This window comes from Mauremys mutica, chromosome 2 (assembly GCF_020497125.1).
Source record: "Mauremys mutica isolate MM-2020 ecotype Southern chromosome 2, ASM2049712v1, whole genome shotgun sequence".
In the NCBI taxonomy this organism is placed as follows: Eukaryota; Metazoa; Chordata; order Testudines; family Geoemydidae; genus Mauremys; species Mauremys mutica.
In genome coordinates, this window is record NC_059073.1 from 37,526,361 (window position 1) to 37,534,764 (window position 8,404).

Below are 8,404 nucleotides of genomic sequence, written 5' to 3' on the forward strand. Positions count from 1 at the left end.
TTTATTTTGTTTGGTAATTTACTTTGTTCTGTTTGTTGTTACTTGGAACCACTTAAATCCTACTTTTTGTATTTAATAAAATTACTTTTTACTTATTAATTAACTCAGAGTATGTATTAATAGATGGGGGGGAAACAGTTGTGCACATCTCTCCATCAGTGTTATAGAGGGCGAACAGTTTGAGTTTATCCTGTATAAGCTTTATACAGGGTAAAACAGATTTATTTGGGGTTTGGACCCCATTGGGAGCTGGGCATCTGAGTGGTAGAGACAGGAACACGTCTTAAGCTGTTTTCAGTTTAGCCTGCAACTTTTGTGGGACATTGTTCAGACCTGAGGCTGGGTTTGTAGCAGGCAAGCGTGTCTGGCTCAAACCAGGCAGCGTTCTGAAGTCCCAAGCTGGCAGGGGAAACAGCTCAGAGGTAGTCTGAGCACATCAGTTGGCAATACCCAAGGGGTTTTCTGTGATCCAACCCGTTGTAAGCACCACCACAGTACAAATAATAATTAGTGCTGTTTACTGAGGGACTGTGGGTAAATAAACTTATGACCAGTTGCTTTCTTTCTTCACCTTCAACAGGATCTCCCATCTCTCCCCACCACTCATACACTGTCACATCCATTCTGGTTCTTCTCCATCCCTGACTGATCTCTTTACATGGCCTGACTCCTCTCCAACTTCTCTCAGCTTAAGGGAGGTACTTGGAACCCACAGCAGGGAGAGCTAGCTCATATCAAGAGGGCAGGCTAAGGGAAGCAGAGATGTTCCTAGTAGGCAGAAAGTGGGGTAGGATGGGACTGGCTCAACTCAAGACTGTGGATTTATCATTTCTTTTGGCAACCACAAATTATTCCTCTTCCTTGACAAAGTAGTTACCCACTCCTTAGAAAACTCTAGAAGAATGACCAGTTCTGGAGGTGACACATACCTGAGGTTTATATAAGGATTTACTAGGCATTGTACAAATATCAAAACTATCTATCTGATAGCTAACTTTTAATTTAAAGTCATGTATGCAGGGATCAACAAAAGAAAATGATAACAAGTATCAAACAGGAGGGGTGGTAGTGAAAGCATTTTTAAAATTCTATTCCACCTTGCATTGGCTTAAATTATGCCATATCTCATGTAATGGACAGACATGATCTCATCTACCTCAAAGGTAGCTACTATAATTACAAAGTGACAGTAACTTCAAAGCATGTTGAGATCCTGCCATTGTCAGATGGTAAAACTATTCCAAACACCTGGCTGCTATTTCTTTCTAATGAAAGCTTCCACATGAAATAATACATATCTCAAATGATCAGGGTTATAAACTTCTGCCTTTCTAAAGCTGTTCACAAATATCCCTTTCAAAATATTTATCTTTCAGCCAGTGCAAAAGCATTTTAATGAATGCTAACATGTTTGTAAACACAATGGAAATGGTATTTCCCACCGAGCAGTGTGAGATTATTTAAATAAAAGATCTGCTGTTGGATGTTAGGCCCTGCTGGTGATCCCAATAGGATTTGTGCTTTATTTTCCAATTGGAAAACACCATGCATATGGACATGTGTTTTATGAGAGCTGATAAAAAACAAATCTCTATCCCAGGACATCTGTACAGGTTTCTCTTGTATAAATCTGTGCATTTTAACAGACCTCCAACATTTGCCCTGAAAATGTGTCAGCAAGTTCTAAATGCATCATGCTAAGAGGAAAATATCTGTATGAGAATTCATTATTTTAATATAACTGAAGTTTGACAGAGGTAGGAGAGCAGAATGCAAATGTTGACATTGCTGGAGGTACCAGCAGATGGATAAAGCCCACTTATTTAAATGGCTATATTTTCAGCGCTACGGTGACATTTGAATTCTTGCAATAAATTTACTTAAAATCTATCTTTTATATAAGGTGATTTGGGGTTACAGGACTTTTCGTGCCAAATCCTGAGAACCTCATTCAGTATTTGAGTTATTACTTAACCAAAATTAAGTAATTGGGGAAAATACTGAAGTCAGTGAAAGTTGTATATGCAAGTTCAAATTGAGTAAGGTCTTCAGGATTTGACCTATAGAAAGTTAACTTTTGGCTTCAAACAACGTTACTTTCAAGTGATATAAACCAACCAAACTGTAACTCATTGCGCTTTTTCTTTCACTCCTTTTAAAGAGAGGTGTTTTAACCTGGTTTTATTTTGCACCGTGAATATGCTGCTCTTCTGTCTATTAAGAATCTGACTTTTTAAATATATCTAACCTTATAATTAGATCTATTAGTATTTGTATCAGACTGTATTGAAGCTAAAGAAGGAATATTCACATTAATTTCAGTGATGTATATTCAGTAACAATTTCTGACATTTGCAACACTGGATAGCTAGCGACTAGGAAAATCTAGTTATGTGAGACATAGTACTGAAAAAAATCTGAGGGAACACATTTTTAAACGCAAGGTCTGAGTGCTGATTGACATGCTTTGTACGATAGTAAAATCTGGCAGGTGCATTAACTTGCATTCCTCTGATCTGTACACATCCACACTTGTCTTCTTAGGGTACTTGGTAATAAGCTTCTTTAAAGATCCCTGAGTAAGCACTGAAGATAATATCTGGAGTATGTAGCACTCAGTCCTTTTAGAATGGCTTTTTCCTGCTCCTTTCGTTTTCTTAAGAAAATGTCAGTTTAATCATATCTTAATGCTTTGATAATGCATTTCTTTACATAGCTGTAGAACACGCACTCCAGTGTTTTAAAAGAATTAATGTAGATGTAAAAATGCCAGTTAAATGAGATTTCTTCCAACAGGCTAACAAAACTGGAGTGCAAGCCTTCACATACTTGCAAAACATCTGCACAGCAACACAAATATGCTAGAACATAGTTTTCTTTACTTGCTTGTTTTAGAACTTCTTTCAATTGCATAGCTTCACCTTCTCCCCCATATAGTGGCTGACATTTTGTCAAATGTGGCTGTTGCTTTTCTCAAATTAGTTTACTTATCACTTCTATCTAACAGTTTGTATGTTAGCACCTCAGAAACCTTTATGGTAATTCACATGGGCTAAACATCAGCCACCAAGGAAGATTGAATTCCTAAAGGCAGACCTCTTTATTGCTTAAGGAATTAAGGAACTGTGTGATGTTTCAATGGGAATTTTAGGAAACGTTTTTTTGGGGAACAAGGGCTCTCCTTAAAGACCACACAGTGAAGTTAAAATATTTATTAATTACCATTGAAGTACAGCTGTATGGTAGAGCAGGCTTATGGAACAATCTGAGATAATCACCCATACTTACATTCTATTCTGTTGTTGATGGGTCACAATATTCTAAAACACTATTATTAAGCTGCCTGTAATGGATTGCAAAAATTTCCTTAGATTTCTTTTCTTTTTTGTAATTACTGTGCCTTTACTTTTTACTGTGCCTTTCTTCTTAAAAATACAAGGGAAGTTTAGGTTGGACATTAGGACAAACTTCCTAACTGCCAGGGTGGTTAGGCACTGGAATAAATTGCCTAGGGAGGTTGTGGAATCTCCATCATTGGAGATTTTTAAGAGCAGGTTAGACAAACACCTGTCAGGAATGGTCTAGATAATACTTAGTCCTGCCATGAGGCAGGGGGACTGGACTAGATGACCTCTCAAGGTCCCTTCCAATCCTATGATTCAACAGACATAAGAAGCAAAACATTTTTAGAGTCTACATACACTGTAATATTCAGAATTTTAAACTTTATAAGGGCCTCTTCAGAATGCTGTATCATTGTCACTCATACAAGATAAGTTACAGAGCAGACACCAGAAGGACTCAGAGGGTAAATCTACCCTGCAATTAAAAACCCATGGCTAGCCCATGTCAGCTGATGTGGGATACATGGCTGTTTAATTGTGGTGTAGACGTTAGGGCTCAAGCTGGAGCCCAGGCTCTGGGACCCCACAAGGGGTATGGTCCTAGAGCTCAGTTCCAGCCTGAGCCCAAAAGTCTACACTGTAATTAAATTGCCTCTTAGCCTGAGCCAGCAGACACAGGCCAGGTGTGGGTTTTTAATTGCAGTGTAGACGTACCCAGAGAAACAGCCATAAACTCTTGGTATATTTTTTCAGTCCTCGTTCCCAGATAGTGTTAATTTTTCCATGAATATGATGTTTAACATCTTGTCCAAATAGTCTAGATATGCAGGAAATGCTTCAGACTTCCAGCTCCTCAATGTGATCCAACTTGCAGAAGACTTGCACTTGATGTTACTGATTTGCAGACATAGCCCCTCTAGCATGGCTATCACCATTTTGTGAGGTTTGCATGCTAATTCTCAAGATGAAAAAAAGGACCTTGCATAGTCTGTTCCAATAAAGGGATAATTTATCACATTTTGCAATATTCATTATATGAGATAAATTAATATGTTAATGTTAAGCCTTTGGGTTTTTCTACAAAAACTTGAGTGTCTGAAAACAAAAATTATTGGTTCTTTATTTCCAGCTTTATGTCAAAAAAGCATATATGCCTAAAAGATGAGCCGTGTTGTGGGGGAAAATAGTATACAAAAGGTTAAATCCTGCTCATCTCAAGTTTGTCCTAGTGATGTCACTGGAACTAATTGTATGGCTTTGCATTTGGCTGTATTTAAAGAGGCTTAACACGACTTTTCTAAAAGTTCGTTGAAATATGGATCCCTGGTCCATCTAGACAAGTATCCTGCTTTGGGCAATGGCAGATAAGTGATACTTCAGAAATGAAATCACCCGATAATATATTTAGCCAGTCATGCAATGATCACCAATGAGGGGGGCAGGGATCATTCCTATCCCTTTTAGTGATTGGATTATGTCCTGATGAATATGTTTTGATTACTCTTCTCTTACCATGCAGAAATAGATCTATTATCAATCACTAATTTATGTCCATTCCATCCACACCTCCATTCAGTTCTGTGAATTTTTTTACTTATATTATTTAAATTTTATCTGTTAATACAATTAATAATGTATGTTTATGATGTTATCATGTCACTTAAGATTTCTTATAAACAAATTAAACAAAATATGCAACTGCATTTAAGGAATGCAGTAAGCTTGCTCTGTCTCTCGGAACTCCACTATGTCTGACAATTAATGTCATAACCCAAGAATTCCATAAAGATTTACAACTTTAATCCTATGCTATCCTAAATTATTTTATAATGGTGGCTACATGTCCAGATATCAGAAATAGAATAGGGTGGTGATCTTACAGACAAATAGTACAGTATTCTCCTCCAAAGTCAAGCTGAATTTGATTCTTCTTATACATACAGTTTAATGTTTTCAGATGCAGATACATTCTATGAGTGGAAAAATACCTCTGTTCCCCTAGGTGCCTTGTAAAAGCAAATATCTACTTTGAAATCCAAATGTAGGATATAATACAGAGTGAGTTGATCTGATCTTCCATAATTTCATTGTAATGTCAGCAAAAGCTCTCAAGTTTCGGCAGGCCAAGAATATCATCAGGGAAAATCCTAGACCTCCATCCCTGTAAACACAAATGATTTAGTGGATCTAAGGCATTCCTGGTTTGATATTTTAAAAATATTCCTAATATTATTTGACTTTCAAGTAATAAGTGAAGATCTAGAGGTGAGTCCTTCCTGGTAGTCTTCTAAGCCCAGCTCCTCAAAGGTATTTAGGTGCTTATGTCCCGTTGATTTCAGTGGGACTTAAGCACCTAAATACCTTTGAGGATCTGGTCCCCTGTCATAAGCAGCATGGTCAAGGCCATAGCTTTAATAGTAAAAATAATGAAAGAATAAGTAACCTGATCCAAAACCTCATTCTACTACTCTTACTTATGGCCTGATCTAAACCCTACTGAAGTCAATGAAAAGACTGACTTCAGTGGGCTTTGGATCAGGGCCTTCCACTTATGTGAAGAAAGAAATCAACAAGTTACACTGGTGTAAAATTAGTGAAAGTGAAAGAAGTATCAGGCTCTCCGTCTTTGGGAATCCCAATAGTGGCAATTTGTAACTCTTGCCTTATTTTTTTAATGTATGCATCCTGGTGGTAAGAGATTGTGTACTTGGTTAAAACATCAGAAAGTCTAACATGGCAGCTGAGCCAATTTTAAGGAGGTTGAGATGCATTTCTCTTTTATTGTGGAAAATAATCCTTGAATCTAACCCATTGATCCTCAACCTTGACCTGTTGATGAAATGAACCATTTTAACATTAAGTAGTGTCCCTGGAAGCTGAAGCAAATAAATCATGTATTATAGCAAATGCAATTTAAACATATTTTTGTTTTAGAGGCATTCTGTAAAGCAGTGATCCTCAACCTTGAACTACTGAAGAGGTACTTTAGGGGAAACACCTGCCAAAATATTAAGTTAGCAAATTCCATTTTTTCTTCCCTTCCCCAGAGGCTGAATGTTACCTGTGCAGTGATGAAATCCTCTGTTCTATTTCTGATACCCAGGCTTGGGCAGTGAAAGTCTGATTTTTCTCCCATTCCACCCAAGCCCAGATAACCACATAATATGTGGTCTTTCAAGCTGTAATTCTGTAAACTCATGGCTTCCTCCTTTGATGTTATGCAACCCTAATTCCCACCCTCTATAGTACTGGCCCCATCTCCCTAGTGTCAAAGAAAAGAGAAATCAAATAATATCAAGAAGAGTTATTGTCTATTGATAAACAGGGAGAGGATACTTGCAAGTAAGACTATGAAGTGCCTCATGTGCCTCCATGGAAATGGGTTGATGACTACAGATTTTATTGTTCAAGTACTAGGTCAGGCTTGATGTTCAAGAGAGAAACAGATACTTAAGAAATAGTAAATGTGTGAAAGTAGGTAGAAGTGAAAATAGCACAGCCTCCATTTTTGAGCTCAATTATTTATGTTCTGAATAAAGCTTCATTTGTTGAAAAAGACTCGTGTTATTGGCATTTTTACCCACCCCCAGTTTATTTAGATGAGGGAAGAAAAAGTTCAGATCCTAATATGGAGCAGCAGAAGGAAATCCTCTAAGGGGGAGGAAAAACAAGTACAGAACCACACATGCAGTTAATGTTGGTATCTTTTGCAATAATTCACATATACAAACTTGAGTTAATTTTAAACCCTACTCTCCCCACAACACAGCTCCCTTAAATCAGTTCAGTTTAGATTATATTTGTACTAGAGATGGGTCTGAATTACAGTCAGGGATGCAGTCACCTCCAGATTTGGGGAAAGTTTATGTCTGGATCAATATAAAAACTTAGTGACTAGTGTCCTCATCTGTACAATGGGATGAACCAAGACCCCAACCCTGAATGCTGATGAACCATGGAAAGTTCGCATATTGCTGTCTCAAAAGTGGCTCTAGATCTGGACTTTGTATTTAGACCCATCTCTAACTCATATTCTCTCCTTGCTAAGTTCAGGTTATGTACCTGTAACACACCTAATAGCCAACAGCAGAGGTCCAGAGATGAATCCATATAAGAGCCTGGGCCATAGCTTTTGGTGAAAACTAAGGAGTCCTTTTTCTCCCTTCCACCCACAGTCTAACATCTGCATAGTCCCATATACTAGCTTTAACTGGTTTTTATCAGTACGATCTCACTATGCCACCTCCCTTCCTTCTCCTGATCCTAGTATCTCCCATTTCCTTTCTCTTTCCACTTGCTTATCTCTGTCCCTATTCTGTCTATTAAGGTTCTTATACTACCTTGCCCTGACTTTTACTCATTTCAATTTTCTTCCTCCAGCCTATCCCATTCTTATGTATCTTCTCGCTTCTATCACTACAGTCTGATCAGAAATCTAAACAAAACTTTTAAATGATTCGGAACCAGCTACAACAGATACTGCAACCCAGTGCAATATCTGTGGGGACCATTTTGTGTTAAGTGTACAAAAGGTTTATAGTATCAGAGGGGTAGCCGTGTTAGTCTGGTTCTGTAGAAGCAGCAAAGTGCCACAGGATTCTTTGCTGCTTCAAAAGGTTTATGTAACACTGTGGGCCAGGAATTGTATGCAACTCCCACGAGGAAGGGTTGCTGCAGCTCTGCCAGAAACTAAAATCAGTGGGCGATGATTAAGGTGAATCACTTAAGCTATAAAACCCCTTCAGAGACATACTAGCCCCTGGGGAGGTTTGCATGTACTAGTTCAAACTGTTTTTTCCAGAAACCAACAGATGAATAAAGGGTTTTAATATAAAACTGACTCAGGGCCTTCCTTCTGATCCATCAAACAGACAGGACCGTCTATTTAAGTGCCCCAGCCCTTGCTAGAGGGTTGGAAAGATTTAAACATACTAGCTCCTCATAAGACTGAAGCATGACCTCAGATAAGCGTTCAGCATGAATATAGGAACTGCTATCTTTATCTATATCTATCTATATCTGTTTTCTCTGGGATGCTTTTACCTTAAGAATAGAGGTGT